Source organism: Tamandua tetradactyla, chromosome 6 (assembly GCF_023851605.1).
Source record: "Tamandua tetradactyla isolate mTamTet1 chromosome 6, mTamTet1.pri, whole genome shotgun sequence".
NCBI classification, from domain to species: domain Eukaryota; kingdom Metazoa; phylum Chordata; class Mammalia; order Pilosa; family Myrmecophagidae; genus Tamandua; species Tamandua tetradactyla.
The window spans coordinates 91,274,453-91,297,256 of NC_135332.1; the positions used below are offsets into that span (position 1 = coordinate 91,274,453).

A 22,804-nucleotide genomic window follows, 5' to 3' on the forward strand; every position below is an offset into this window, starting at 1 on the left:
AACCAAATCAAAAATTGAATTATTTCTATGCCATGATGGACTAGAGATTGGCGCACAGGATTCGGAGCTGTACTCACTTTTGGGTCCTTGGGTCAACAGTCAGAAACAGAGCACAAAGGGTTCTGAGATGGTTTGTGACCTGGATGGAGCAAATGGGGATCTGAAGATGAGGCTATCCTACCCAAGTCAGGAAACCCAAATTGTAAAAGACAAAATGCCCCAGACAATTAAGGAGATGATTTTATTCAGGTTATGGCAATAGGAAAATATTCATTAATGAGGAATGGCTCAAAGAAAAGAAAGGGGCTAAGAGTCTTCTTAAGGGAGTCATCAGTGATTCAGGCAAATCATGCGGCAGACAGGTTGCTGGGTCTTCTCTGAGCCACTGGGGAAGTGTGGAGGAGGGTCCTTCTTATCTCAGACCATGGAATGGAAGGGTAGACCTCTATGATTATCCATTCTTCAGAACACAAAAGAGAGGGGGGATTTCTCAATTGCTTTCTGGGAGCACCAGACTCAGGCAAGGTTCAACATTATCATTATCTTCCAATCAAGTTAAAGTATATTAAAAATGTAAATTACTTTCTTTCTTACTCAATCAAGTCTCATTCTATTTTGTTCATTGATCCTTAACTTGCTTCTGGTGCTATAAACTCCTGATTAACCATCTGATATAAGAATAGAAATGGAAATGAAAAAATTTTTAAAAATCATCAAACTTGGACTAACAATTTCTTTGTTGCAAAAACATTTTCATTTTTCAAGAGACATTTTTGCCTCAAGGGAAATGACTGTCATTATACCAAAGAGCCAACTTCCATATTGAGCAGATTTGGAGGCAGCTCTTTCCCCCTTCATAATTACAGTCTTGTTTGTATTACATCATCAAAAAGAGAGAGCTCGCACACTTAGCTGAACCTCAACAGTCTTAGCACAATTTAGTGATAAAAAAAACTCATAGTATTTAAATAACTGTGTATACATTTAGCTTTTCAGATGTAAACCCAACTAAATAACCTAAAAAATTATTCTTCTATAATGCGATTTTCCTATGCAAAAAAAAGCTTTCCATCATTATTTTCCCTTAAGTGATTTCAGAACCAAAGTTTAGAAAAAATTCTTGATTTTAGGCAACTAAACTTTTGGGAAACACTGCCAAGTGTTTATTTATCTATCTATTTAATTTTAAAACCTCTTATGGTAGTAGTAACCCACATAAAACTCTAGAGGAGCATACAAAACAGGATACAGAATGATACATTCTGAGAAAAGCACACTATGAGGGCAAATTCTAGATTTAGAAAAGAAACACCTGTGTATTCCTTGACGGGTAAAGAGCACTAAAGTCAATTGGGAATCCACCCATCCACTGACAGCACCCAGCTCCTCAATGCACCGTATCCCTGCACCAACCAGGGGCACATTTTCATGCTCTAGTTGAGAGACAAGTCTGTAGAGTTCCTCACTTGGGCAGTGAGTGTGTGAGTCACACACATCAAGGGAAAACTCAAAGCTGGGCACCTAGCACAACCGTGTATTCCTACACAGCTGGTGTTATCTTTTCTCTTCTCATCCTCTTTATGGCCCCATGTGGCACACATTATCATTCCCATTTTGGAAATGCAGAAACTAAAACTCAAGGAGAAGAGAGGGGGCCAAGGTTAGGCCATAGGAGTTTTGCAGTGTCAGGACTTGAGCTCAGGTTTCTGACTCTGAGTCCAATGCCTTCCCTCTCTCGGAGTTTGCCTCAGGGAGATTATAATGAGGTCAGAAAGCTCTCTGATATCTGAAATGTGAATTGATCTCTCAAATCTCAAATCACAATTTGTATAACTGCATAGATTTTACAATGTGATCGTGTGGTTGCGAAAACCTTGGGCCTGATGATTCTTTTATCTGAGGTATGGACAGATACATAAAAAAATAAGAATAAAAATAAATAAATAATAAGGGGTATAAGTGGTAAAAAAAATTGGGGTAGATTGAAATACTAGTGGTCAGTAAAAGGGAGTAAGGGTATGGGATATATGAGTTTTTTTCTCTTTATTTCTTTTTCTGGAGCAATGTGAATGTTTTAAAAATGATCATGGTGATGAATACACAATTATGTGATATATTGTGAGTCAGTGATTGTATACGATGGTTGAACTGTATGAGTGTGAAGATTCCTCAGTTAAAATATTTAAAAAAAGGAAAAAAATCACTATTTGAAAAATTGAAAGAAGAAATCTTGGCTCTTCCCGCTGAGAGGGACAGACATCAAGTGTTGTATCAGGCCAGGGAAGCAACACTATCCATTTCCTTATCTAGAGAGTGGAAGGGTTGCTAGAACCAAAGAAGCAATATCACCATTGGCCCTGTCATAGTGTTAGAAGAGTGGTGAATGCCAAGAAGTGGCCTCTATCAGTGTCAAAGAGACCATGAAGCCACGCTAATCCCTCTGGTCTGTTTGTGCTCCGGGCATTGGGGGTGCCTGCCCCCTCTACTTTCAAACACTTAAATGACACCATCTGCTCTTGCTTCCCTCTTGGTTCCTTTTGATTGGAATTTCTCTTCTAGCATCCAAAGAGACTTTAAACTATATGAAATTATCTCAGCATCTTTTAAATATGCAGAAAAGGAATTGGAGACTGAAGAAAGTTGTTTTGCATCTTCTCCCTTTCTTCATCATTGTCTCTTTTTTCTTTTTCCAGTTTTCTAATTTCACTACAAATTTGTTATCTTGGAAGCTATTGTGTGAGACCTGACTTGAATCTGCAGTGTTTAGGTAAAATAATCAGCCCTCCAAAAGATTATAAGAAAAATAACATCTCCTGTGTTTCCCACTTATTGGTGCTCAGTTATAAATTAGGCCTACACATGATCTGGTTTAAGAAACTGAGGCTCACCTTGTCCTAGGTTACACATATATTCGTGGAAGAGCCAGAACTCTCCATTTCCAAAGCCTGTACTTTTCTCAATACACTGCATTTACATTATTGTAAATGGAAAAAATTTACTTCATTCAATCTCCTTCTTTAACTCCTCCTGACCTCCTCTGATTTTGTCCTAAGTTGTGTTTATTTGACTTGGGAAATGTAAAGAAATCAAGTACCCATCACTCTGAGGGTGATTTTAAGTGCTTCCCTGGGAAGTGCTTGGGGGAGTGATGTTAAAAATCTACCCTGGAGGGTGGGCCATGGTGGCTCAGCAGGCAAGAATGCTTGCCTGCCATGCCAGAGGACCTGGGTTCGATTCCCGGTGACTGCCCATGTGGAAAAAAAAAATCTACCCTGGAAATGCTTCTCAAGCATCCCAGAGATGGAGCTCAGTTGAAGGAACTGAACTTTTGGTGGTCTGCAGCATGAACCCAAGTAACCAGGTATAGAGACATACTTATTTTTGAAGTCTTTTGTTTTATCTCTTAAAGGCCTAATATAAAAACATTGTACTATGTTACCAGTAGGCTAGTTGCTACCTACTATGTCATTTAATTGTTTGGTCAATCTGGTCCTCTAGGAAGTAATACATTATTCATTCAATGGCTTTGAGTCTTTTCATGATCTCTGAAGACAAGCTTTAAGGATACAAACATCCCAGTTTGAGATGTCAGCTTCTAGAACACCAAAGCAGGAACTCAGTAAAAAATTGCAACCTGACTGAGAATTAATTATATTCACTTACTCATTCATTGCTCATGCATTCAATCAATGTATGTTTAGTGATTTTCTGTTAGATGCCAGGAACTGTGAACATACTAGGGACAGAAAATACCATTTGCTTACAGTGGTCTCCTGTCCATTGGGTAAATGGAAATAAATGGCTGCTGCACATGGCACCAGCTATGTGCAACTGGCACATAGTGCTGTTGGCTGCATAGTACCTGGACCTGAAGCCTAATTGGGGGTCTGGATATCTAAGTCATTAATCAGGGAAAAGGGATAGGGCAAAGGTAGTCAAGGCAGCAGCAAGAGCTTGTGCAAATGCACAAATGAGAAAGCACCAAAAGACTTAGAGATTCATTATAGGTAAAGCATGGCTTGAGAAGGATGGTGCTGGGAGATGGATTGAAGAAGGACAGAGCTGGAGATGAAGAGCGGAGAAGGACTTCACTGGGAGGTGGGATAGAGGAGGATGGAGCTGGGAGATGGATGGAGAAGCACAGAGGAGGAGGTGGAGCTGGTGGGGAAGCAGGTGCAAATAAAGTAGCACGTTGAAATCAGGTGGAAGAGAACAATGGACTGTCCTTGAAGAGGATGGGTCAGCGTGGGTGGAAGAGGAGGAGTTCAGTTTTGTAAATTCGAGCCTGTAGCATGTGTGGGACGTCCAGAAGGAAATGCCAAGGAAGCAGCTAGATATTGGAATGTAAACCTAAGAAAGAGGTCTGAGCTGGAGAGTTAAATTTGGGCGTTATCAGTATGCAGATGATCAATGAAGCTGTTGTGTTGAGTTGGATTTCCCTGGGGTAGAGTGAGAAGGGCAGCAGACCAGGGCAAAAAAAAAGAGAGAGCCCAGAGAGACACTGGCTATTAAGGGAGAGCTGAGGAAGGCCAGGGAAGCAACGTCAGAAGAAGGAAATGGCAACATCAGAGAGAGGAAATGGCCAAATCCCGCAAACATTGTGTCCTGTGGTAGAAGCTTCCTATCTTTCCTATTAATCAATGTATTTGCTTAATATCACTTTCCCTTGATGTCCTTCATTTTCTCATTTTAGTTTTTCCTTGTTTTACTTTCTAATGCATCTTTTCTTGGTCTCTGCTGAAGTTCATTACAGAAGAAAACCGTGAAGACAAGAAGCACCTTGAATCTTGGAGAATTTGATTTTATTCCTTTTCTGAAAAGTTCTTTGAAAGAACAATAGCAAAGTTGATGATTCATTAGAAAAGGCAATGCATCAGTTTTGGCAAGGTCCCTATCGTTTCCTGTTTGATAAAACTGAGTGGGATGAAGGGCAGCATAGGAGAATGTTTTGTTAGTAACTGAGAGTCAGAATTAAAGAGCTGAATGGATCCCAAGGAAATCCAACTTTATTTTTCCTGCTTTCCCCACCCCCCATGAAGGGTTTATTCATTATTGAACTTCTTTGTGAAGTGATCTTTGTGTTCTTTCTGGCTTAAAATTATACTCAAATGTCCTTGTGGAATGTTTTCATTTTCCTTTAAAATAATAAATTTATTGACTCTTTGGAACTAAATTAAATTAGATAGCAGAGCCAGGAAGGAGGGGGAAGAGCTGGAAATCACTCCTATATTAAGGTTATTGCTGAGTTGTAAAGTCTCGTGCTTTGGCCACAGTGTTCTTAGGTACTCCGCAGTTTGATTTTTTAACACACTCCAGCGCCATCCTTTGCTAGCTGAAGAATCTTGGACTAGTCCATCAACCTCTTTGAGTACCAGTTTTTTTTATCTGTGAAATTGGGATTCTTAGGAAGTTTAAATGAGAAAACATATAATAAATATCTGGCATATAATTAGTGACTATAAATCTTCACCTCTACTTATTAAAATCATATAAGAAGTTCATGTGGGAGGAATAACCAATCAAAAATGGAGAATACAGTTTATGTGTTCATGTAAAGCATTGCATTATTGTTCTGTCTCCCTGGAAAATAAGGTATAGGAAAGATGAACTATTTGGGTTATGAAGGAAGAGCCACAGCATTTCAGGACCCAATGTGGGGGTCCAAGGATGCTCCCATAGATGGGGCAACCCCGTCCCCCCACCTCTTTTTTCTTCCACTGCTACATCCCCTACCTCCTCCACCTTTCTTCCTCCCTCACCCCTAACTTTTCTCCTCCCCAATGCTCCATACCTCCACGTCTCACCTCCTACTCCCCCTCCCCCTCCCCACACCCCCACTCCTTCCACTCATCCCCACCTCTTATTTCCTTCACCTTCCCACCTCCCCCACACCCCCATCCTCCTAACCCCACCCCTACTCCCCTCTCCGTCCCCTGCCCACCTCTCCCATACCCTCAATTCTTTACCCCCTCAACTCCCCACCCTCCAGCCCCATCCACCTCCTCTCCTCCCTCAGTCTCCTCTCCCCTGGAAGTTCCCCCAGTTTCCCACCTTGCCAATGCAGGGAAGAGCTGCCCCCCTCATGCCCTGCACCACCCACCCTGTCTGCTGCCTGGGAATGAGGAAGAAGGAAGAGGTGACAGAGCATGTGCTCACCCTTCAGGATGAGTCAGGAGGCCTCTGTGCTGCCATCAGTGGTTGAGGGTTCTCAGCAGGACTGGAAGCACCCGTGTCTGACTCAGGGTGAGCAGGGCTGACCTGGGTCCTGCCCCCTCCTCACCTCAGCTGTGGATGACATTTCGAATGTCCCTAACTCGGCAGCTGGTGAGGAATTGGAAACTCCGGTTGTCTGTGCCTCTCGTCTGAGAAGTCCATAATTAGAGGCTGATAGAGGCTGAAAATCAGATGCAGCTATTTAAATTCAGTTTTTGATGTAGATAAAAGATTAAATAGTGCCTAGGTATGGTATACACAGAACTGTCCAACTGAAATTGGTTTTAGTATTGCAAATACTTGTCATACAAATCAAGGTATGGAAATATGAAGGAAGTAAATAGTAAAAGTATTTATGTCTAAATATATACACAGTATATATTTCTAGGTATCTTTAAGAATGAAGCATTGTAAACAGGCTAATGGACTTTACAACACTTTCTCTACTTCCGTTCTGTCCTGCTTGTCTTCAAGGTACATGAGCCTCTAGATAACTGCTCTTAAACATCTCATCCACTTTGAAGGAGATGTGTTTTGGACAATTTACTCATCTATGATGGATTTGGGGATGCTGTGATGTCATATAAAGTCCTTATCTTCAGGAGATTATACTCTAATGAGAAGGCAGATAAATCCAGAGTTACAATGGGGTATGTTAAGTGCTGTTTTAAAGCAACCTTTAAAAGCGGAGGGGGGGGGGGTAGTTATGAAAACACAGGGAAGATATCACTACAAAGAGGAAATAATGGATGTTTCAGGTAGAACAGTCAGTAGGGAGGATGGCTAAAGGGGGAAGCAGGCAGCATCTTCTGTTTTCAGTTGACATCTCCAGCATCTTTGTGCCACACTTTGCATTAAACATTGTTCAATCATACTTTCACACATGCTTAGGTTTCCAGAACTCGAGAAGTGGCCTCTTGTCTCCATTATGATGATGTGTATTGACTGCATGTCATAGCTCCAACACCAACCAGCTGTGCTGTCCAGGGCAGGGGACAGATTTCAGCCCTCTTCACCTGTCACCGATTTAGTTCAATAGTATAAGCGTGTGCATATCTGACTTTGACAGTCAGCCACATCTCAACAGCAGGGAAATCGTATTATGTGTTTACTGTAATGAGCAAAATCTTATATTTCCCCATAAAGTCCCAGAGGCAATTGCTACATGTTAGAAGTAACCTAATTTTTCAAAGTTGATTATTTCCCAGAATTAATAGTGACTTACCCAAGGACCTTTTGTGGTGGGAAATGAAGCCTACATTTTATTCTTGAAACTGCTAGCCTCTGCTGGTCCACTAGAAATTGAGTAACCCTGGATAAATCCACAGAGTGAAACAGCCAGACATCATCAGCCTGGAATTTTTTCCCCATGAGAATCCTGAGCTTGTCTGGTGCTGATAAGGGACGTACCAATGGTTACAACAGCAAGAGCCCAACCCTTGTGTTTGCATGGCCTTGGAAGTGAAGGTCAGGTGGAAGTGTGGCTCTTAAGGGAGAACAGGAGAGACCTGAACAGAAAGTAATGTTCTGGACCATGTGAGAGATGAGCAAAGGGATTCCAGCTTTCGACAAAGGCCCACAGGGCAACAGCTCAGCTCTGGGAAAAAAAGGCTTGACACAGAAGGCATGAGAATTGGGTGGGTGAGGGGACCAGCTGTCAGCGTTGGGTTTTACTGATCAATGAGAAAAATGACTGCACAAACTCCACACGTTCTCGGAATGGGATGCACATGCACAGCTGGAATAGAGTTCTGAAAACAGGGGCTCTTTAGTTTGCTTAATTTGAAAATGTACTTTGCCTTCTAGACATCCACATTTCTCCCCTCCAGTTCCCAGAATGTTCCATGAGGATGTTTGGAGGGAGGATGAAAAATTCCCAGGTACAGAGAACCTGCAGGAATGCTTGGTTCCTGGAGTGAGATGGAAGGCTGCAGACTGAGCTAAGTGGTCCAGCTTTGGCTTCAGCCACAGTGTGACCCTGGGCCAGCTGCTTGGGCAGTTGGCCTCATGTCTGACACGTAGCAGAAGTAAGAAAACTCTCAGGGCTTCTTTAACCCCAAGACTCTCTCTGTCTCCATTGTGGCTTCAGAGACGGACTCGCAGGAACATGCTGTGGAGTGGTGAACACAGCACTGGAGAGATATGGAAAGGCTAGTGTGAGTACATCCCAAATATTATGTGACACATATTTATACTAAAAAATCATTCATTGTTTATCTGAAATTAGCATTTAACTGGGCCCCCTGTGTTTTTCTCTGGTTACCCTATCCAGAGTGGAAATTTACCTTAAAACCTATTGCTTGCCCTCCTTGTTGATTTGCTTGCTCTATCTTTTTTTCTAGCTTTTGTGGTCTATCTTTCTGTGTGATTATGTTTTAGATGAGTGTGTCCACTGCAGATATCTTTCTCTTTGCCTACTGGAAAGAAAGTATGCAATTTTATCTATTTTTTAAATGGTACACTTATATTAACATTTGTATTTCAAAGAACAAAGTTTAAAGTTGATTCATATTTCTATCACCCTCTCTAATGCCAAAATATTGAAACAATTTAATTCTAACAACCCCTTTCCATCTTTCATGTTATCTGTTAGTATTTTAATTCCACCTTTTTTCACCTTGCCATTTGTTCTGGTTTGCTAGTTGCCAGAAATGGAACACTTTAAAAAAAAAAAAGGTGGGGGGCGGGATTTAATAAGTTGCTTGTTTACAGTTCTAAGGCTCTGGAAATTTCCAAATTAAAGCAAGTCTATAGAAATATCTGATCTAAGGCATCCAGGGAAAGATAACATGGTTCAGGAAGGCCAATGAGGTTCAGGGTTTCTCTCTCAACTGGAAAGGCACATGGTTAATATGGCAATGTCTGCTAGCTTTCTTTCCAGGCTCTTGTTTCATGAAGCTCCCTCAGGGGTGTATTCCTTCCTCATCTCCAAAGGTGTCTGGTTGCATGGGCTCTGTCTCTCATCATTTTGTAACAACACTTCTTTGCTCTCCCGTTGTGCTGAAGCTTTCTCCAAAATGCTTCTTCTTTTGGGTGATTTAACGGTGGCTCAGTTGCAGAATTCTCGCCTGCCATGCCACAGACCGGGGTTCAATTCCCAGAGCCTACCCATGCCAAAAAAAAACCCAAAAGCTTCCTCTTTTAAAGGATTCCAGTGAATTAATCAAGACCCACCTGGAATAGGTAGAGTCACATCTCCTTCTAATGAAAGGTTAATACCCACAATTGGATGAGTCACATTTCTGTGGAGATAACCTACTCAAGTTTTCAACCTACATTATCGAATAAAGATTAAAAGAAATGGTTGCTCCCACAGGATTGATCAGGATTAAAACATGGCTTTTCCAGGTAAATAAAACCCTTCAAAATAGCACATCATTATTTATATTTTGTTATTATGTTATAGTCAATATTTATTCATGTTTATCAAGACTTTTGGCAATTCCATTGCTCATTATTACATCTTGCCTTCTTTTTTCCCCCCTTTTGGACCAGTTACCTTCTTATTGAAGTGACTTATTTAGCAGTCATGGGGGGCAGCTTAATGGTCCCCCAAAGTTGTCTATGCCTCTGTGCCCAGAACCTTTGAGTGTATTATGTTATTGGGGTAGAGTTGTAGAAGGAATCAAGGTCACTAATAAGTCAATCTTAAAATTGGTAGATTATCCTTGATTATCCAGATAATCACAAGAGTCCTTTAACATTGAAGATGAAGGCGAAGAGGAGGGTGGGATTGGAGAGAGATTTGAAGATGCCTCAATGTGGGCTTTGAAGATGGAGGAAAAGGTCATGAATCAAAAAAAGCTGGCCACCTCTAGAAGCTAGAAAGGATAGGGAAAAAGATTGTCTTCTCAGGCCTCCAGAAGGAAGCAGTCCTGCAGACAACTTGATTTTAGCCCGGTGAGACCCAGTGGTTTAGTTCCTTAAAGCTGCCAGAATGTAATATACCAAAAATGGATTGACTTCTATGAAGGTGAATTATTAAGTTTCAAGTTTACAGTTCTAAGGCCATAAAAATGTCCATATATGTTAGACTATGCAATACAAAGAGTTTAAAGAAAATGTCCAAACTAAAGTCTCCAGAGAAAGATACCTTGACTCAAGAAAGGCTGATGGGTCTAGAATACCTCTGTCAGCTGGGAAGGCATGTGGCTGGCACCTGCTGGTCCTTTGCCTTCTGGTTTCAAGCAACTTCCCTAGGGGAATTTTCTTTCTGTATCTCCAAACGTCCTTGTCTGTGTCATACCACAATTGGGTGTGTCACATCTCCATGGAAACAACCTAATTAAGAGATACCACCATGCAATTCAGAATCAGGATTAACCAAACCTGGCGGCTCCCCACAAGATTGGATCAGCATCAAAAAGCATAGCTTTTCTGGGGGTACATAACATTTTAAACAAGTATACCAGGCTGGACCCTCCAGCCTGTGAAAATAATAAAGTTGTATTGTTTCCAGTCAATGAGCTTGTGGTAAGAAATTAATATAGTGGTTTTGTCCATAAGAATCAGAGTGGTAATACTCTTTTTTAGTACAGTATTTAAAAAAAAAAACACACAGAATGTAAGCAGTCTGTATTTTAGCCTCACTCTGCATGAACTTGGGAAAACCATTTAACCTCTCTGAATTTTCAATTTCCTTATCAACCAAATAGAGATTCTAGTAAGAATGGCTCATTTCCTATCCACTTAACTGGGCTGCTGGGAGAAGCAAGTGAGGTGCAGTTTATAAAAGTTTATAAATGTTCTTGGCAATTACGAATCCTGTATGCCATTTCATGAGTGTTACCGCTATCACCATGCTCCAGGGGAACCCAAATGGTCAGTTCATGAGCACTTATCAGGTGTTGGGCTCTGTGCTCCCACATCCTGTAAGGTTCTGTAGGATGAGGTGATCACCACTTCGCAGAAAGGAGACTGAGGCATGATGCCAGGAGCTGGGTCATGGGGGTGGGGGAGGGGGAGGGGGAATAGGAGATGAGAAGTGGAGGTGGAGTGTTGGGGAGGAGAAAAGTTAGGGGCTGGGTCATGGGTGGTCACACTCTCAGGAAGTCATGGAGCCCAAGCTCTTAGCCACCACACTCTCTTGCCTTGCCAACATGGGAGGGGTTGTCCTGTGGACCCTGTGGGCTCCACCAGACCCATGGTGTCCAGCAGCCAGCAGCAGTGCTCGATCACATCCATGCCTGATCTCCAGTTCTCCGGGTGCCACGAGCTCTGCTCTCTCATCACATACTCAGAGCCTTGCTACGCATGGCCCTCAGCAGGGGACAGAGGACTTCCTTCTCCCATGGTGGTTCCATTCCCAGGCAGTAGAGATAGCGTACTTCTCGGAAGGGATGGACAGATCTGCACCAGATACCTTCTTGGAGGCTGTGGCCTTTTACCGGGGCAGGGTCTCTTTATCACACATTGCCCTAATTTCCCCCCAGGTTGGGGCCCTGGGAGGTCTAAAGGGGACAGGATCCCCACAGGATGTGCATTTCATGGCAAGGAACGCATTATCCATCGAAAAGGGGATTTTCCATGTTCATCCACTTTGTTTAAACATTCTCTTGGCTCGGCCTGGCTTTGCAAGTATGTTTTGTGGTGTTTCTAGGGTGAGTTGGCTGGTGCTCTCATCTCAGAACTGATAACGATGGGAACATTGTCAGCACAGTTTGTTAACCCTCTCTAGGCTTTAGTTTCTTTGGATGAGATCTGAAGTGAGTTGCTCCCCCCAAGTATATCAGGCCTCAGATGGGTCCACAGGAAATTTTACCTGAAAGACGATGCAGGTAAGCAAGTGAGAACTGGGTCTGTAGCTCAGCACTACCAGTGGTTATCCCCTCTGCCTTAGTCTCCCCATCTGAAACACAGGGAATGTGAATGCTCTTAGCATGTTTGAGGGTTAAATGGAGCATGCATGTGAAGTATTAGATACCCTTGGCTCTATCTAAGTGGGCATTGGACCCCATTTATTTTCAGGCTTCCCCTCAAGGCCGGGACTCGGCTGCCTACAGAGCTGGACTGATGCAACAAGCAGTCTCATCTTTAGAATAGTAAGAAAGTCAGAGGGACATTCCCCTGTTCACTCCCAAACTGGCATGGAGCAGGGAAGGCGAGATAGGACCATGCAAGTGTCCTGGGGCTGCCATAATAAAATGCCACAAACTGGGTGCTTACAACAATAGAACTTTATTCTCTCACAGTACAAGGCTAGAAGTCTGAAATCAAGGTGCCAGAGGTTCGTGCTTTCTCCAAAGGCTCTGTGGCATGTCCTTCCTGGCTCTTCAGTTTCTGGTGGCCCCCAGCATTCCTTGTCTTGTGCCACATTAGTTCTGTCTGCCTCCCTGGTCACATGGCCTCCTCCTCTTCCCTGTGTCTTCTTCTCTGTGTGTCTGTCTTATAAGGACACATGACTGTCTTGAGGACCATCCAAATAACGCAGGATAAGCCCTTCCAAGATCCATAATTTCATCCCATTATTTGCCCCATCCAGGCCTATTTACTCTTGTAATATAAGGTAATATTCATGGGTTCCAGGGATTAGGGCTTAGACACATCTTTTGGAGGCCGTCATTCACCCCACGTAGACACCAGCCACCACTTTACATGTGCTCCTGGAATTGTCCACTGGCCAATGGTCAACTAAACCTTCACTTCCTAACCCATAAAAAAGGGAGGACACATAGAGGATGTTTTAGTTGGCAAGCTGCTGGAATGCAATATACCAGAAATGGAATGGCTTTTAAGAAGGGGAATTTATTAAGTTGCAAGTTTACATGTTCTAAAGCTGTGAAAATGTCCAAATTAAAGCAAAGCTATAGAAATGTCCAATTTGAGGCATCCAGGGAAAGATAGTTTTGTTCAAGAAGGCCAATGACATTCAGGTTTTCTCTCTCAACTGGAAAAGCACATGGCAAACATGGGGACATCTGCTAGCTTTCTCTCCAGGATTCTTGTTTCACAAAGCTCCCCCAGGGGCATTTTTGTTCTTCATCTCCAAAGGTCTCTGGCTATATGGACTCTAAAGCTTCTTCCAAAATGGTTCCTTCTTAAAAGGCTCCAATAAACAACCCCAGATTGAATGGGTGGAGACACATCTCCATGGAAACCATCTAATCAAAAATTACCACCCACAATTGGGTGGGTCACATTTCCATGGATAATCAAAAAGCTCCCACCCAGCAATATCAAATGAGGATTAAAGGATATGGCTTTTCTGGGGTCCACAAGAGATTCAAACTGGCACACAGGAGGAATCTCTAGGTTTTTTTTAAGAGAAGGTCTCCCACTATCTTTTTGTATTTCTAACACATATGAAATCAGATCTTCCGCCTACATACCAAAGAGACAGCAGTGATGGGAACCAGCAGTTTGAAGAAGGTGGGCAGGGGTCTTTCCCTTATCTTATAAATACTTACAGTAGGTAGAATGAGCTGAACTAAAGCAGTAGCTGATGTACAGCAAACTTATCTTTAAAAATCCACAACACAGAAGGAGCTGTAGATCATTTTACCATCTAACAAAGCATGAGGTGGTGATACCAACGTGAAGGACATCTGTAATTTATCATCCCTTGAATTTGTTCAAATCTTTTTTTTTTTTTTTTTTTTTTTGCCTCCTGAGAGCTCAAGCTGTTATTTTAAAGTTAGGAATTGCCTTACATGAAAACAAATTCCTGGCATATTTTAGGAGAATGTGGTTTCCATTCCATGCCTTGTGACTTTGTTTACCTGTAAGATCCATAAGTGTTGGTGTGCTGAACTGAAGGAAGCAGGTAGCTTGTAAGTAGGACATTAAATTCAGGGGAGTGAGTTCCTGGCCCCCAGATCCCTGGCTTCAGTGGTGATCTCACAGCTTTCTCCAGCAAATACTCTCAGACTAGACCTTCTCCCATGAAGTTCTTCAACAAAAGTCATCTAGTGAGGTAGAATAAACAGCTTAATGAGCACCTGCAAACTGCTTAATAAGCACCGTTATGCACCAGATCCAACAGGTCTACCTCTTACAATTAGTTTATTACTAGTTTATTAGTTAAACATTGAATATTCATTATCAATGTTTGAGAGTTGAGTTTGCCAATAAAAATTTACAAAATATATTCACGACTGAAGATGATCTGAAAAAAGAAATGCTCGCCACATTTAGCTCTTTCATGGTAGCACGATTTCACAGTGACTGGTCCACGTGATGTAGGTACTCATTTTTGAAACTCATCAGCATCCCTCAGGGAAATGGTCAAACTTATTTTACTGATCAGAAAACCAAGGCATATTTTGGCAAAGCTTTAGAATACATTGAGCATTTGGGTTTCCACTTGTAGGTAGTTGCAATCAGCACAATCGTGATTAAGTAATTACTTCTTCAGTGTCACTGTCTCTTGCTGATGGACAGAAGCTGTGCCTGGGCAGAGACTATGCCTCAATCCCAGGGCCTCAGTTGGTACTTTATACATCAGGTGTTCAAAAGGTGCTTATCTAAAGGAAAATTTAAATTACTGAATAGCCCACACTTTTCTATATTAACTTGGCTACCCTGTTGTAGATATAGTCACACAAATTAAAGACAATCTTTTTCCCTTTCTTTCTTTCTCTTTCTTTCTTTCTTTCTTTCTTTCTTTCTTTCTTTCTTTCTTTCTTTCTTTCTTTCTTTCTTTCTTTCTTTCTTTCTTTCTTTCTTTCTTTCTTTCTTTCTCTTTCTTTCTCTCTTTCTCTTTCTTTCTCTCTTTCTTTCTCTCTTTCTTTCTTTCTCTCTCTTTCTCTCTTTCTTTCTTTCCTTCCTCCCTCCCTCCTTCCTTCTCTCCCTCGCTCCCTCCCTCCCTCCCTCCTTCCCTCCTTCCTTCCTTCTTTGCTCCTTCCCTCCTTCTCTCCTTCCTTCCTTCCCTTCCCCCCCTCCTTCCCTCCCTCCCTCCCCCCTTCCTTCCTTCCTTCCTCTTCATGCTTTGCTCCTACAGCAGGACTTGGTTTCTTATTGAACATTGTTTCTGTTGATAATGCTATTCACAGATATAAATCTTTGGCCTTCTCTCCACTTGCGAAGCCCAGAATCCCAAAGGTTTCATGTTCACAACAGCTCAGCATGGTGGTATGAGCCAGGGAACTTCCCACAGGTAAGTGACCTCCTCCTGCTTGGCCCCCAGCCTCACCATGTACCCTGCATTATGTCGTCTGAGTGTGAAATGGAGACTAGGCCTCAAATCTATCCAGGCTTCCTCTTGCCACCTAGTCATTCATTCCTAAAACATACAGAGTGCTGGATGCAGAGCTGACCCACTGAGGGGAAAGTAAACACAGAGATTTTCCCTGGGGGAAAGGTAGAGCACGGAGAGAGGTTGTTGGCAGGGGCTCCCATGGAAGGACATCAGGGAACGCTGGCTTAGGCAAGGGACAGGCGCCAGCCCTGAGGTGAAGGGGAGGGGCCTCATACACAGATCAGCCTTGCGAGTAAAGAGGGCCCCTGGCAGGTACAGAAGGCAGGGAGGATGCTAGGAGGAGACAGTGGGGTTGTGAAGACCAGGGTAAAGATGTTGGCACTAATCCTAAGGCAAAGGTAGGCTAATAAGGCTGTCAGTTATGAGTGACAAGAAGAGGTTGGAGTTTGGGGCTCTGAGACCCCTCCAACCCAGTTCTCAGACTCTTCTCAAGCACTTGCAATGCCAGCCGATACTGAATTTCCTCCTTGAGGACCTGCCCTTCTGTCAGATTTCAGAATCCATGAGGCCTTGCCATCTCCTTGGTGAAACAAACCTGACCCCTCAGGAGAGGTCACTAGCCCCATCTCTGGGCCTGTTTTGGGCACTCTGCCATTCCCAAACATGCCTGTCCTACCTGGGCCCCACTGCTTTGTGCCAACCATGAGACTGAAAGCCCTGGGCATCTGTCCTGCCCACCACCATATCCAAGCAAAAGGCATAGCATGTTCTAAGAACTCAGAAGTATCCATTTACAGAGTAAAGGGAGGGGCAAGTGAACATGGAGGACATGGCGAATCCAGAGACTTCAGGTGGGGAAGCACACCCATGATGAGCCTCAGAGAGAGGGGCTGAGTGACAGCAGTTTGGCCCTCCCCAGTCTGGGCATGGGCTGGGGAGTCCAGTGGGACTGGAGGGTCCAAGAAGGAGCCCCAACGAAAGTCCAGCACTTGCAGCCACAGTGGTGGTAGAGACTGTGTGTGTGTGTGTGTGCGTGTGCATGTGTCTGTGTGGCCTTTATGGATCTGCTGGGGACCTTGGGGCTATGTGAGTCAGCAGGGTCAAAAAATCATGGCAAAGAGCTCACATGAACATGTCCAAACTGGGCTCCAAAGTTCAATCCATCACAATTTATTTTTGTTCGAATTTAAAATTTCCCCTGCCTTTTGCTTGCTCAGAATTTAGTTTGATCTTTGTTTTCTTAGCTTCATATGTTGGATTATTGATTTGAGATCTTTCTTTTTTAATATAGGTGTTTACAGTTATACATTTTCCTCTGAGCATTGCTTTAGCTGCATCCCATATGTTTTCATTCTCATTCATCTTAAAGTATTTTCTAGTTTTTCTTGTGATTTCTTCTTTAAGCCATTCACTCTTCAGCAGTTTTTCTGTTTAATTTCCACATATTTGTAGATTTCCTGAACTTTGTTCTATTTATTTCTATTTTAACTTCATTTTCATCAGAGAACATATTTTGTATAATTTTAGCCATTCTAAATTTATTGAGGCTTGTTTTAAAATTTTAACCATTCTAAATTTAATTCTAACATATGGTGTCTACTGGAGAATAGTCTATGGGGACAGGAGAAATATGTGTAATCTACTGATGTTGACTGGAGTTTTCTATAGATGTTTATTTGGTCTAGTCAATTTATAGTTTGATTCAAGTCTTTTCTTGCTGATTTTCCACTTAGTTGTTGTATCTATTCTTGAAAGTGAGATGTCGAAATCTTTAGTCATTATTTTTGAATTGTGTATTTCTCTTTTAATTTTTTCTTCATGCATTTTGAGTCTCTGTTATTAGGTGCACATACGTTTATAAGTGTTACATCTTTCTGATGGTTTGACCCTTCTATCATCATAAAATATTCTTCTTTTTCTCTAGTAAATACTTTTGTCTTAAGTTCTACTTTGTCTGATATTAGCATGGCATTTCCAGCTCTCTTTTTATTACAGTTCCTATGGCACATCTTTTTCTGTGCTTTTACTTTCAAACAATTGGCATCTTTGAATCTAAAGTGAGTTTCTTCTAGACAGAATATAGTTGGTTCATGTTTTGTATAATCAATTATGTCAGTCTGTCTTTTAATTGGAATGTTTAATCAACTTATATTGAATACAGTTAATGAAAAGGTAGAATTTACACCTGCTATTTTGCTATTTATTTTCTGTATGTGTTTTGGCTTTTTGTTATTTTTTTGTTAAATAGTTATTTTCATGTGCACCAATTTAATTCCTTGCCACTTCTTTTACTGCATATTTTTGAGGGTGTTTTCTTTGTGGATGCCCTAATTATTAATTTAAAACCATCTATTTCAGATTAATATCAACTTAATTTCAATAAAATACACATTTTTTCTTCCAATATAACTCTGTTTCCTCCCATCCTTTGTATTATTATTGATTTATGCAATTATATTTTAAATTAGCATGTTACAAGTGATGATATATTTACACTGTCTTCTATATTTACGTATGTAGTTACCTTTTCCAATGTTCTTTATTTTTTCATGTGCATTTGATTTACTTTCTACTGTCCCTTCATTTCAGCCCCAAGGAATTCTTTTAGTACTTCTAGTATAGTAAGAGAATTTCTTGGATGGCTAAGTGAGACTGTAGTTCCTCAAAAACTTTAAGTTAAAGCAGTTCTGTTTTTATATGTTTAATACTTTGGGTTTCTCCTTAAATTTTACGTGAAGAGTTCTTTGTTTATAGAAAATAAACAAGCAAACAAGTTTGAAAACTATTCTTGCCCTCTCTTTTCACTCTGTTCTATAATTACAAGTGAGATAGGTTAAAAGTTGTAGAATATAGAATGGGCATAGCCCAAATGCCCCTAAAGAGTGGGATAAGAGATCAAGAGTGATGGTGGAGTTATACAGAGAAGGTAGGGTTTAACAAATGAGTATGAGTGCTGAATCATTGTATTGATATTTCTTGTAGTCTCCAGTATCTTAGAGCAGCTAGAACTAAAAGCCTAAAATTGTGAAAGTGTAACTCATATCAAACTCTGAAATTGTTGCAATGTGCTTTAAAATTTACTGCTTTTTTGTATATATGTTATTTTTCACAAAAAAAGGAAAAAGAGTCAATTGTGATGGTAAATGCACAGCCATATGATGATATTATGGATGACTGTACACGTTGGACAATTACATACCAATTATGGTATGTGAATATATAATATATATATTAATTTTTAAGATGAAAAAGTTGTAAGATGGTTACCTATGTGCAGAGTAGTGCTTGCTCAGTGTGAGCCATTGATTGTTCTGAGCAGAGGTGGCTGACAGCTAATTCAAGAGATGGAAACATAGACATAAGCATGTCATCTCATGGAAGTCCAACAGCCAAGAACTGATTGACTGAATTGAGATGTGTTGGTCAAGAAGTGTCAATCTGGACCTAAAAGACTGGTGAACAATGTAACAAAAGCCTAATGCATCAGACACAATGTCAAGACCTATAACATTCTAAAATTGAATCACAAGTAGGGTGTTGAAACTGGATGGGTCCACAGAAGTCATCTGGTTTAGCTTCCAAATTTACAGAGGCAGCTATGTTGTTCTTAAGACCCATAGTGAGTGGAAATTAGAAATATTTCCATAACCTACTAGCAAGATTTCACATAACCAGGGTAGAGTTACTGGTGAGGTAGAGAACCCATGGCCAAGGGGCCTTGGGCAAGAGGGCCATATGCACCATCATGAAAACAGATGTTTTTGACCATGAAAAAGGTAAGACTGTGACGTTTCGGGTTCCCTGAACTTTACAAATTTACCCTTAGATTTATTTGAGTTTCATTTCTTATCACTAGATGTGTGACCTTGGGTTTAAGTAACTTAATATTTCTTAGCCGTGTTTCAATGTTCTGAAAAGAAAGCAAAATTTAACCTACCTTTCAGGAGGAAGCGGGATAACATATGTAAAGTTGGCTGGCACAGGGTCTGGCATATGGTAGAAAGTTTTCCTTCCCTCTCCTACTGGATGGTGTTCTGGTTAAAAAACCAATTGTTGACTTCCGGAGAAGATGGCGGCTTAGTAAGACGCGCGGGTCTTAGTTCCTCCTCCAGAAAAGCAACTAAAGAAACAGAAACAATACGAAACAGCTCCCGGAGTCACGACAGAGACCAAAAAGACAGCGTACCCCATTCTGGAACAGCTGAACGGGCAGGGAGAATCTGCTGCGGTGAGATACCCGAGGGGCGCGCGTTTTCCCGGCCGGGGCGGCTGGCGACTGGGGTCCCCTCCACGCACGTGGCTCCCCGGCCTGACTGGGAACGTTGGATAGCGGGGCCTTCCCGTCACGCTTGGCGTTTCGGGCCAGCTGGGCAATTAGGACCGGCACTCTCCCAAGCCGCGGCGGCCAGCGACCCCCACCTCCACGCGCGGTTTCCCAGGCCGAATGCGGTGCAGACAGACGAGCGCCACAAGCGCCACCTACTGGGCAGGAAAAGAAAAACAGAGTCCAGAGATTTCACAGAAAAAGCTTTCAACCAGCTGGGTAACACACCCAGAGAAATCTGATCAAATGCCCAGACATCAGCAGAAAATAATGGATGACGCTCGGAAAATTGAAGATATGGCCCAGTCAAAGGAACAAACCAATAGTTCAAATGAGATACAGGAGCTGAGACAACTAATGCTGAATATACGAACAGAAATGGAAAAATTCTTCAAAAACCAAATCAATAAATTGAGGGAGGACATGAAGAAGACATGGGCTGAGCAAAAAGAAGAAATAGAAAATCTGAAAAAACAAATCACAGAACTTATGGGAGTGAAGGACAAAGAAGAAAAAATGGAAAAAACAATGGATACCTACAATGGTAGATCTAAAGAGGCAGAAGCTACAATTAGTGAACTGGAGGATGGAACATCTGAATTCCAAAAAGAAAGAGAAACTATAGGGAAAAGAATGGAAAAACTTGAGCAGGGGATCAGGGAACTGAATGACAATATGAAGCGCACAAATATACGTGTTGTGGGTGTCCCAGAAGGAGAAGAGAAGGGAAAAGGAGGAGAACAACTAATGGAAGAAATTATCACTGAAAATTTCCCAACTCTTATGAAAGACCTAAATTTACAGATCCAAGAAGTGCAGCGCACCCCAAAGAGAATAGACCCAAATAGGCGTTCTCCAAGACACTTACTAGTTAGAATGTCAGAGGTCAAAGAGAAAGAGAGGATCTTGAAAGCAGCAAGAGAAAAACAATCTGTCACATACAAGGGAAACCCAATAAGACTATGTGTAGATTTCTCAGCAGAAACCATGGAAGCTAGAAGACAGTGGGATGATACATTTAAATTACTAAAAGAGAAAAACTGCCAACCAAGACTCCTATATCCAGCAAAATTATCCTTCAAAAATGAAGGAGAAATTAAAACATTTATAGACAAAAAGTCACTGAGAGAATTTGTGACCAAGAGACCAGCTCTGCAAGAAATACTAAAGGGAGCACTAGAGTCAGATACGAAAAGACAGAAGAGAGAGGTATGGAGTAAAGTGTAGAAAGAAGGAAAATCAGATATGATATATATAATACAAAAGCCAAAATGGTAGAGGAAAATATTATCCAAACAGTAATAATACTAAAAGTTAATGAACTGAATTTCCCAATCAAAAGACATAGAATGGCAGAATGGATTACGACCCAGCAATACCACTGCTAGGTATCTACTCAAGGGACTTAAGGGCAAAGACACAGACGGACATTTGCACACCAGAGTTTATAGCAGCATTATCTACAATTGCAAAGAGATGGAAACAGCCAAAATGTTCATCAACAGACGAGTGGCTAAACAAACTGTGGCGTATACCTACGATGGAATATTATGCAGCTTTAAGACAGACTAAACTTATGAAGCATGTAATAACATGGATGGACCTAGAGAACATTATGCTGAGTGAGTCTAGCCCAAAACTAAAGGACAAATACTGTAAGGTCCCACTGATGTGAACCGACATTCGAGAATCAACTTGGAATATATCATTGGTAACAGAGACCAGCAGGAGTTAGAAACAGGGTAAGATAATGGGTAATTGGAGCTGAAGGGATACAGACTGTGCAACAGGACTAGATACAAAAACTCAAAAATGGACAGCACAATAATACCTAAGTGTAATGTAACTATGTTGGAACACTGAATGAAGCTGCACCTGAAATATGGTTTTTTGTTTGTTTGTTTGTGTGTTTGTATCTTTTGTTTTTGTTTTTTTCTTTTTCCTTTATATATATATATATATATATATATATATATAATTAGTATTATTATTTTAATTCTCTTCTCTATATTAACATTCTATATCTTTTTCTGCTGTTTTGCTAGTTCTTTTCCTAAATCGATGCAAATGTACTAAGAAATGATGATCATACATCTATGTGATGATACTAAGAATTACTGAGTGCATTTGTAGAATGGAATGATTTCTAAATGTTGTGTTAATTTCTTTTCTTTTTTTTGATTAATAAAAAAATTAAAAAAAAAAAAAAAAAAAACCCAATTGTTAAATTTAGTTTCTGCTAGAAGAGATGCATGAACCCACAGAAAGAACTAAAGTGGCATTATTATTGCTACCTATAAATCCAGCTTTTCTGTTAAGGTCACAATTTTCAGACAATTTTTCATTTTTTAAAGAATTAAGATTTTGATTCCATGAAAGTGTCCTTTAAAGGAAAAGTAAGAATAAATAAGCCAACAATCCTCCTTCTTACAACATAGTCCAACTGATGTTGGCTGGTTGGCCAGTCCCTTCACTGTGGGTTTTCAACCATCGTCCTTCAGCCACATCCCAGGGACATTTGGCGACATTTGGTTGTCACAGCTAGGGACGGAGTTGCTACTGGCATCTAGTGAGAAGAAACTAAGGATGTTGCTAAACATCCAACATTGCACTGGATAGCCTTCTACAATCTATAGTTATCCAACCCAAATTGTCAGTAATGCCAAGGCTGAGAAACCCTGCTCCAGGGTTATCTAAATTGCTAATGGGCTGAGCTCCTGGATAACAAAATCCTCTTTGATTTAATCCCCAAATCTCTTTATCTGATACACGTTCAAGTTGTCTGAATCCTTGCTGTAGTATTTCAAGCCCTTCCTTTTGACCCTTCCTGTAACTGGTTGTTGAATAGGCACTAAAGCCCATTAATTAGCTACTGTAGTCTAAACAGAGGAAGACACTGAAATAGACCAGACACAATCATTGTTATTAACAGGGGGCAGAACCACCCCTCCAACCACCACCGGCATATACTACCCTCTTCTCTCCTCATGGATATAAAATGTTTGAGGTGGATGTTGGCGGGGAGAGAGATATAAGAAAGTGGTCACAAGGAGAGGGTGGCTCTTACGGTGAGAGGTTATTTTCTCTTCTTTCCATGACACCTTCTTCGTGTCATCAAAGACAAGTAGACT

At 41.2% G+C, this 22,804-nt stretch overlaps 1 long non-coding RNA gene across 2 annotated transcripts in view; it reads right to left on the minus strand.

The window, feature by feature from the left end:
* Positions 1-259: 259 nt before the first annotated feature.
* The window catches only part of LOC143686213 (uncharacterized), a 38,341-nt gene continuing 15,796 nt past the window's right edge, over positions 260-22,804 (minus strand). Inside the window, exons 3-8 of one of the 2 annotated variants that reach the window (XR_013176969.1) lie at positions 19,287-19,383; positions 13,932-14,117; positions 10,307-10,494; positions 7,439-8,345; positions 6,157-6,394; positions 260-460 (exon numbers count right to left, since the gene is read on the minus strand). This is a non-coding gene — a long non-coding RNA (uncharacterized LOC143686213). Of the gene's footprint in view, positions 461-4,907; positions 5,402-6,156; positions 6,395-7,438; positions 8,346-10,306; positions 10,495-13,931; positions 14,118-19,286; positions 19,384-22,804 lie in introns of those variants that run through there. The other variant, XR_013176968.1, reaches the window with a different exon arrangement.